We start from the raw sequence: 10180 nt of genomic DNA, 5'->3' as shown, positions 1-10180 counted from the left end.
TTACTTATTTGAGAGAGAAGGAGAGCACTAAGGGAGCGTGTGGGGCTTGATCTGGGACCCTGGGATCATGACATGAGCCAAAGGCAGACACTTTACCGACCAAGCCATCAGGCACCCCCCTCCCACGCCCCCCCCCTTTTTTCAGGAATCTTGCTAGAACAGTGGAACTGTTTTTAGTTTTTCTGGAGCTACTATCATTCGTCTACACCTTAAAATTTAGAATATCATAGAGCCATTATTTTGGCAATGTCTCCATGAGGTAGATTCAAGGCTAATGTTCCAAAGGCCTGTTTTATTAATTTGATTCTTCAGAAAACTTAGTTTTAGATTCGTAAATAAATCGTGTCCTGAAGTACATTATGTAACTCTCCCAGATTCTATCTGTGTTCTGTGTGCACTCCTCTTTGAGATCAGTCATTTGATTATATCTTCACTTCGTCATTCTAAAATAGGATTTTAGTTAAGTCATTGCAATGCAGATGGAGTAGGAAGAATTTGAGGAGGCTGCAGGGGTAGAGCTGAAGACCAAGTTTGGATAAACTTGTTAGTGAAAGGAGGGAAATGAAGGGAAAAGCTTAAGATGGCGGAGGAGAGAGAACTGAATAAAGTGTGGGAGGAAGGGTCATCATTGTAGAAACTGATTCAGACTGCGTGTTTAGGAATTACAGCAGGTGTAAGGAATGTGATCTGAGGGCATCTGGGTGGTTCAGTTGGTTAAGTGTCTGCCTTTGGCTGGGGTCGTGATCCCAGGGGATCCTGGGATCGAGCCCTGCATCCCACATCTGGCTCCTTGCTCAGTGGGGAGCCTGCTTCTCCCTCTCCCTCTGCAGCTGCAGCTCCCCCTGGCTTGTGCTCTCTCTCTCATGCTCGCTCTCTCTCTCTCTCATATAAATAAATAAAATCTTAAAAAAAAAAAGTTATATGATCTGGGAGAGAAGAGGAATATGTTTGTCTATGCTAGATCACTATGAGATGTGCAGTTTGACTAGGGCCTGGAAGTTGTATCCAGGATTTAGCTGAAAAGGACCTGGCATTCTACCAGGTACTTGGATGGTAAAATGGATTCAGAACCATTGAAACCTTTTGCTCTCTAAGGATAAGCAAGGCTGAAATCCCTCTGTTCTGGCAATTTTATAAACCAGAGCACTCCCAAGAACTCTCAAGGAATAATTATTCATCCTTGCAGATGAGCTCATATTTAAAATGGACAAATTATATAAGTGAGATCTAGCAGATGTAACCAACAAAATAATTAGTATCCAAAGTAGCAGACACTTTTAAAAATATTTATTTATTTATTTGAGAGAGAGAGAGAGAATGTGTGTGTGCCTGCTGGTGGGGGAAGGGGCAGATGGAGAGAATTCTCAAACAGGCTCCCTGCTGAGGCTCCTGACTCAGATTCCATCCCAAGACCCTGAGATCATGAACTGGGCAGAAACCAAGAGCTGGCTGCCTAACCCGCTGAGCCAGGTGCCCCCAAAGACATAAACATTTTAGATCAAAGAGAAACTATATTACGGAAATATTTAGTATGATTGCAGAGGTAAAATAAAATAATAGAAAACACAATGAAGGAATAAAATAGTATGAATAAGAGCAAGTGGGTTAGGGACGAGGAACCAAGCAGATACCTAGCAACAACAGCAACAAAAAAAGTGCAGTCCTTGAAATTCACAGCAGAAGAGATGAGTTGTAGAGGGGATTAGGTATAGAAGAAGAGAGAATTAGTTGAACTAACAGCATTAAAGGGAAATCCCTGGAGATGGTAAGATGGAAAGAGTAAAAGAGCATTAGTAGGTAAATAAGCCACAGGAATAGAATGTGCAGCATAGGGAATATAGTCGGTGGTATTGTAATAGCATTGTGTGGTGACAGATGGTGTCTACGCTTATGGTGGGCACAACATAATGTATATACTTGTCAATTTACTACATTGTACAAATGAAACTAATACATTCTATGTCGACTCGACTCAAAGTGTTTTTTTAAAAGAGCTGTTCATAGATAAAGATGTCAGGATATGCAGCAGAAAGTATGCAAGAAAGAGAATGGAGAAGAGGTAATGTCAGAACAGATAAGAATTTTTTATAACTGAAGAAAGATATAAGTCGTATTGGAGAATCAGTGTTTTCCAAGTAGAATTAAAAAAAACCTCCTCCCCCTCCCCTTCTTGTCATTTAATATTATCCTCTTCATTGTAAATCCCATATTTTAGAAATATATCCATGATATGGATGCTGGGGAGGCTCAATTGGTTAAGTATCTGAATCTTGATTTCAGCTCAGGTCTTGATCTCAGGGTCATGAGTTCAAGCCCCATGTTGGGCTCCCTGCTGGGTGTGAAGCTTTCTTTAAAAAATGTATGTCTGTGATATTGTAAGTAATGTGCCATGAATACAATATGGACCAAAATAGCTCTTCCATGTGGGGAGTTCATAGTCATCATTCTCTACATTGTCAGTGAGAACATATCTCAAGGTTCAGAAACTGAACTAAGCATTTTAGGTCAATTACTTCATTTACTCTTGGAGTGCTATTTTATAGCCTTGTTAGACTAATTGAAAGATGATATCCTCTATGTCTTCTTCTGAATAAAATAAGGGGACCAAAATTAATTGTGCAGTAAAATGTTACATCTTTTCAGATTTTTTATGAGAAAGTCTTTTTACAAATATGTTTAATGTGATTCAAATGATGACCAGCACAATTAATTTATTTAAGGAATTCAATAGGCATTTATTGGTCATCTACTATGTACATTAGGGGTGTAGGTGCTTTAAGGTCTGAGGGTTTCCCCCCCAAGTTTTTAACTTTGATACTATGTATAGTTAGCAATTACAGTGTTATAGTAGTTTCTACTAGTAAGTAGTAACTAGTGGTTAACTAATATTAGTTAACTACTATATGTTAACTATACTGATACCAGTATATAGTATCAACTATACCAGTATATGGTATCAACTATACTGATGTGCAACAGAATGATTCAACACTTCTATACATTACTCAGTGCTCATCATAAATGTATTCTTTATTTTTTATTATTTTTTAAAAAATATATTTGACAGAGAAAGCACAAGCAGAGAGAACAGTAGAGGGAGAGGGAGAAGAAGACTCCCCACTGAGCAGGGAGCCCTATGCGGGGCTCGATCCCAGGACCCTGGGATCATGAGCTGAGCCCAAGGCAGATGCTTAACTGACTGATCTATCCAGGCATCCCGTATTCTTTAATTCCCATCATAGATCTGAGGGTTTTACCAATCACAGCATACATGTCAATATAACAAGACTTAGTGCCTCAAAACAATATTTATTTGCTTTTAATTCTGTAGGCTGACAATATGGGCCACGCTCTACTTGCACAATTCATTTCTGCAACCCATGTTGAAAGGCTGGGCTCATGCATGCATTTGAGCTTTGGTTCAGATGTCAGCACAGCAGAAACTTCACTCTACATGCTCTCACATCTCCCAAGAAGCTACCTGGGCCTTTTGCCATGGTGGTAAGAAAGTTCCTTGTAGGCAAGCACTTTTCAAGCTTCTGTTGTATCATGTTTGCTGATATTCCATTGGCCAAAGCAAGTCACAAGGCCAAGGTCAATGTGTGTGTTGGTGGGGGGGCTTGGGAGGGTTAGGGGAACAGCCAATGGGCCTGAATACAGACAGACTAAATTCACGGGCGCCGTTTTTAACATCATTTACCTCAAGGGTCATTAAAATTTTACTTTATCTTTTTTTTTTTTTAACAGATTTTATTTGAGAGAGAGAGAGAGAACACGAGCAGGGGGAGGGGCAGAGGGAGAGAGAGAGAAGCAGACTCTCCGCTGAGAAGGGAGCCCGATGTAGGGGATACAGGGCTTGATCGCTGGACCCCGAGAAATCAACGCTTACCTGACTGAGCCACCCAGGCACAAGGGTCATTACAATTTTAACTGGAGTTGAAATCTCAACCTGAAGTTGTGGGGCAAACACAATTGGAGTTTCACTACCCTTTTAAGATTATAAGCCTTAGTTATTTCTTAGATCATGATGATCTACCTTGAAGCATTTGTTTGGGGAATGTAGTCTAGATGGGCAGCCAATCTGAATTCTTAGGTAAAAGCAGGCTCCCATTAAACAGTGTCCAAGAATCTGTCCATTTTAGCTGAGTAGATGGGTCTTATACAGTCAGTCAAAAGTCTCCTTTTTGAGAGCTTGCCTTGAAGGCAGTGAATTATTGCTTCTGTGGAAGGATCAAGTGACTAACCTTCCATTCATACCTCACTGCCACAGGCAAAGACTCTCTTGACCTCCTTAGAAGCTGGAAGAAAGATGATGCCCTCCAGGACATTGGACAGCTCCGTCGGCAAGAATATAATTAATCATTACTTTCTGGGTCAGCTCCTGAAACGACTCCTTTATCATCATCCATCTTTTTCTAGAAGGGATCTTTAAATTCTACTTTGTTAAAGAAAGAATCATGTGGCTGCTTTTCGTGGGTGGGGGTGGGATATGAGTTTTGGAGGGCATTGTTCTTTGCAGAGAGATATTTTAAAACATCCGTTAAGTATATTGGTTAAAGTCTTAATGTTTTTTGGGATACTTGTGTCTTCAGAAAATTATCACTGTATAGGGGTGCCTGGGTGGCTCATCCGGCTAAGTGTTTGCCTTTGGCTCAGGTCATGATCTCAGGGAAAATTGTCATTGTACAGGCTATCATGGACATTTCCTGCCAGCCATGGTTGCCTCTTTTTTTCTTCCCAGTAGCCCCAGACTTCCATGTGGGTATTGACACGTTTCCTGGAAAACTGGGTCTATCTCTAACTTTGAGATTCCAATTAGACAATCAGTGAATTTTATTCTACTGGCCTCCGTTCAAATGTGGGCAGGTAACCTAAACGATTATAATTAAATTGAATTTGTGGGAACGATAGGGCGATGCTTAATGCAGAGTGGCAAGATAGGAAGAGGTCAGATCCAGGGTGTCATCCATGAGCTGCTGGATCAAGCTTTACCTGAGTACCTTTTCAGTTAGGTGAGCCAGTAAATTACCTTTCTGTTTCATCTAGTTTCAGTCAGGGCATTACATTATCTGTAGCCAACAGCACCCCAACTGACAACCAGCTGACCTCCAAGAGCAATGAAAGTTTCCTTTGGTGAAATTTCCTTGAAGCCTGTGGAGTGAGCAAGAGGATACTTTTTAAGGATGTTGGTGAAGGAGAGGATGATTCTGACCTAGGAGGGAGGGAACTTTGTCTAACACTCCGCTCCCCAAAGAGCCTTGAGCAAGAAAGATACAGACACATGGCATTGAACGGTGCAAGAACTATCAGTGGGAAAGACTACTCAGAGATGAACTATGTTCTCTTACAGAAGGATAAGGACTGTTTTTTTTGGTCTGGGACCCATCGGCCTTGGCATTCCATTTACACATAGTCATTGGTATTAAAAAATGATTTCATAGGCATGTACTGAGCATCTATTATGTACCAGATGCTTGGAATACAGAGAATATTAATAATAATCCCTATACTCAAAACTTCAAAAATTGGTAGAGAGAGGGTGGGAGAGGTCCAGTGAGAGAAACACACCTTACTGGAGCAAATCTGCACCACGAGTTCTAAGACCATGGAACCACCAGATCCGTCTGGAGGCTAGGACAGTGTGGTTCCTGGTTGCAAGTTCATGACTGTTCTTTTGTGACTGTTGTTTTCCTGTGGCAAACTGAGAACATTCCTAACAACCAAATGAGTGAAATCTTCATAAAACCAAATTCATGAAATTGAATGACTCTCATTTATTCCAAGGTTAGATCCTTCCTGGGTTTGTTGGTTTGTTTTCAGTGTTAACTTGGCCTGTATATTATGGTAGGTATGGGTATGTGTGTGAGTGAGCAAAGTAATAGTAGACAATCCTATGTTAGAATTTGCTTTTTATTTTTATTTTTATCTATTTTTTAAGAAAGATTTTATTTATTTATTTGACAGAGAGAGATCACAAGTAGGCAGAGAGGCAGGCAGAGAGGGAGGCGGGGAGAAACAGGTTCCCTCCTGAGCAGAGAGCCTGATACCAGACCAGAGCCGGAGCCGAAGGCAGCGGCTTAACCCACTGAGCCATCCAGGCTCCCCAGAATATGCTTTATAGATAGCAATAATATCTGTTATGATACTTTGGCAATCGCTCGCCTAGGAAATAGATGGAGGTGGTTTGGGGAGGGTATTGTGGAGTGGATCTGAAGAAGAGATACAGTGTCCCTAGGTATAGGGAAGAAAGCCGGTGATCAGCTTATGCAAACACAGAGATATGAAGTGAGCAAGGCCTGTTTGGGGAATGGCAGGCATTTGGGCGTATTTCAAGAAGGGGATGGTAGGTGCTGAGGTCGAAATAACTGGCTTGATTCAGATATTAAAGGGCCTTGAATGTCATGCTAAAGAATTTGGATTTGACCTAACAGCATTTAAAGGAGGGAAGAAACATGATCCAATAGGTGATTTAAAAAGTTAATAAAGTAATAGGGAAATGTGTCCATTTCTCTGACAGTTACTTCTTTCAGTGGCTTTAAAAGTGGAATTACTTTTCAAAGATCAAGGAAGAAACTCTTAGGAGTGCTCAGATATTTATCAGCAGTAAGAACTGATCAGTGACTCTTGCAAAAAGATGAATGACAAGCTTGGCTATTGCTGGTTATTTTGTGAACAGTAAAGGGAACCCATGTGCCCCCAACACACACACACACACACACCAGTGCTCCAGAGTATAGCTTTTAAATCAGTTTCTTGCCTGATTTGTTACAATGAAAAAATATCTGTTAGTCTTTCCAGAAGCCAGTGGGAGCCGTTGGAAGGCATCTAGTTACTGTTAACAAGGAGCCAGGTAAAGACAAGCTCACAGCTTCTGGACTCTGGGTCTGTCTAAGCAGATACTCTTTGGGGAATAGGAAACAGTTGTTAGTGTCATTTGCCCATTCCAAATGAAAACAAAACCCAAGGGCAAGTAAACTGCCATTTGTATCCTCATCTCAAGGATGGATTTCTATCGGGAAGTAATTGGGGCGCCTGGGTGGCTCAGTGGGTTGGGGCCTCTGCCTTCGGCTCGGGTCATGATCCCAGGATCCTGGGATTGAGCCCCGTGTCGGGCTCTCTGCTCAGTGGGAAGCCTGCTTCTCTTCCTGTCTCTCTCTCTGCCTGCCTCTCTGCCTACTTGTGATCTCTGTCTGTCAAATAAATAAATTATTTAAAAAAAAGTTTAAATCGGGGAGTAATTGAGTGGAAAGAAAATCTTTGTCATTGGCAAGAATTTTATTGGGCGTCCAGATCCTTGCTTATTAGCTCTGTGATTTTGGCCAAGCATCTTGACCTCTTTGGTCCTCAGGTCAGGTGCCTACTCCATCTCAGAAACTGCTAGAAGGTTGAGGTGAAATGACCTCAAAAAAAAAAAAAAAAAAAAAGCCCAGTTGCTCGAGTATCACAGATGTTCACAAAACGGCAGCCGGCTTCTCACAGATGAGAATGCTAGGCCAATTTCCCTTACCCTCTCCAGGGTCCTAGGCAAGAGTTCAAAGGGAAGCCGGTGTCCCACCCATCTAAATGCTTCAAAGTTCTAAATCAAACGAGCAAACTTAAATACGGATGTTATAGGGTTCTAGATTGGCAAATATACCTTCCCAGTGAAGAGCTCAAAGCTTTGTGCAAAGCAAAAGTTCCTAACAAATAATTGTGGAGAGCACAGATTTCAAGTTAATTTCATTTCATCATTGTCAAAGACCACGGTCCTTTCCAGGAAGATTCACCGGCACTGGACTAGGAGAGAGGGAGGTGAGATTTCTCCTTCACTGGTTGGTTCAAAGGAATCTGTAACTCAAGGCTAGACTCTCACATCCCCTCCAACCTCTGGTGCAAGGTCTGTCTCCTTGTTTCTATGTAGCTGATTCCACCCTTTTAACAGGGTATCTTAGGTCCAAGCTCTGCCCACACACATTGCAATAGTCGCCCTTCCCTGTCCCTTGGGCTAAGGGTATACACAGTGGTGGCATTTCAGGAAGCTGGATCAGGGGAGAGGCCCATGTAGGACCTGGAATTGGAACTAGGACCACCAGCGCAGGAATCACAGAGTCCCTATACCCCAAGCATTACAGAGGAGAGACCTACCCTGCAGGTGGCCACATCACCTCTCTTGAGCAGGGGTATAGATGGAGGAGAGCAAAAGTGGGGCCCTTTAAAGCATAGGGTTCAACACAGGGGAGCTTGCTTCGTGCGTCGTAGGGGCATGCTGGGTTCAAAGGATAATTTTGAGCAGTAATCTCTTCCCTCTTATTCCAGCCCCCCTTGAGTGCCTCTGATCATCTTTTCTTCTTTGTTTTCCCTTCCTTTGTGTCCCGCTTTGTTGACTCTCTTCCTCACTTCTTTGGACCCTCCAGATGGCGACACGCTCTTCTCCATCCCCCTGGATGTGGAGTTTCTAAAACAGTCAATCACTTTGCACAGCATGTTCATAATAATTACAAAAATAGGACATAACTTCACTCTTCGCTCCACTTAGAGTTGGGTTAGGAGCTGTTCCATTCTATGACGTGGGAGTCCCACTCTTAATTATAATGTGGAGAGGACACGTAGCAGGGGGTTCATCGTGGTGTTGTATGGGCTGACGAAGTAGGGGAAGTAGAACTTGACCTTCCTCAATTAACATCAGGTTTTCTGTCCTTAAACAAAAAGACAGATTGACGAGAGAACAACAAAGAGCTTCTTAACTTATGCAGCACACGGTCGGTGGAAAAAACCCCCGTGAAAACTCAAAGCTGTATGTTTGTAGGCAAATGACGGGCTAAAGCAAAGTGATTTTAAGCTTCCAGGGGAAGCCACCTCTCCTACCTTTAGGAAGCAAAGGGGACGCTTTCTCTGTGTTTACTGCTTCTTAATTGCCTTTGGCTCACAATATTTTTGGTCAGAGAGGCATCTTTTTGGGGTGATGTATTCGGATATCCTCCAGTGGGGAGTTGGGAGGCAAAAGCCTCATTGATACACATACAGCAACATGGATGGATTTTAAGGGCATGCTGATATGTGAAGTAGCCTAGAGCATTGTACCATTGTGTGGAATGAAACTCATTTATAAAAACGGCATAGATTTTATGAGAGCAAGGGTAGTAGAGGAGCGTCATGTGGAGTCATGATGCTAAGATGCCATGGAGGAGAAATGTGATGACCTCAACTCTAGGCACCCGAAATTCAAGAAAACAACATACCGTTTTTTGGTGGGTGATGCCTGTGTGGTCATTGAATTCCTTTCTTTTCAGCCTACCACCCACAGTCTTGAATTGCTTCCTGGGATGACAGCCTCCCCAATAGTCACTGTGCCCTCGATCCTGCACGCCCTAGTAAGGCCATGGGGACAGGCGGCCGGATTACACCCTACTGGGGAGTCTTCTTGCTCTCCCCCGAAGACTCAGGGATGGGTTTGCCATACCTGCCCTAGAAAGAAAGTAAGTTTGTAGATTCGGGCTCCGCCAGGTGTGGGGGCTGTGGGTCCTTGGTCCAGAGTGTTCCTGGTCTCATTTACTAGTTTTATTTTATCTTATTTTAAAATTTTTTTATTCTATTTTTTAAAGATTGTATTTATTTATTTGATAGAGAGAGAGAGACAGCGAGAGAAGGAACACAAGCAGGGGAGAGTAGAAGGGAGAGAAGCAGGGTTCCTGCTGAGCAGGGAGCCCGATGTGGGGCTTGATTCCAGGACCTTGGGATCAGGACTTGAGCTGAAGGCAGATGTTTAACAACTGAGCCACCCAGGAGCTCCTTTATCTTATTATTATTATTTTTTAAAGATTTTATTTATTTGAGTGGGAGAGAGAAAGAGAGAGAATAGAGGAAGAATGAGAGGGAGAAGCAGATTCCCCACTGAGCAGAGAGCCCGACATGGGGCTCAATCCCAGGATCGTGAGATCAAGACCTGAGCTGAAGGCAGATGCTTAACTGACTGAGCCATCCAGGCGCCCCTCATTTGCTAGTTTTTAAAAAAATGATAGTAGAAGTTACTTTGGGTTTCCCTTTTTCCTCCCATGTTAGCACAGTGCCCACTAAAATAAAATAAAAATAGAATTATCAATGGAACCATAGTGAGAACTAATCGATTTAGACCAAGACTGGCTTATGGTTCTTTTTTTTTTTTTAGTGCTTATGATTTATAATTTATTAGATTTTTTTAAAA

This window comes from Mustela putorius, unplaced genomic scaffold, assembly GCF_011764305.1.
Source record: "Mustela putorius furo isolate JIRA1106 unplaced genomic scaffold, ASM1176430v1.1 tig00003923_pilon_pilon_pilon, whole genome shotgun sequence".
NCBI lineage: Eukaryota > Metazoa > Chordata > Mammalia > Carnivora > Mustelidae > Mustela > Mustela putorius.
The sequence above is the reverse complement of the archived record's forward strand: the minus strand, read 5'-3'. Positions refer to the sequence as shown.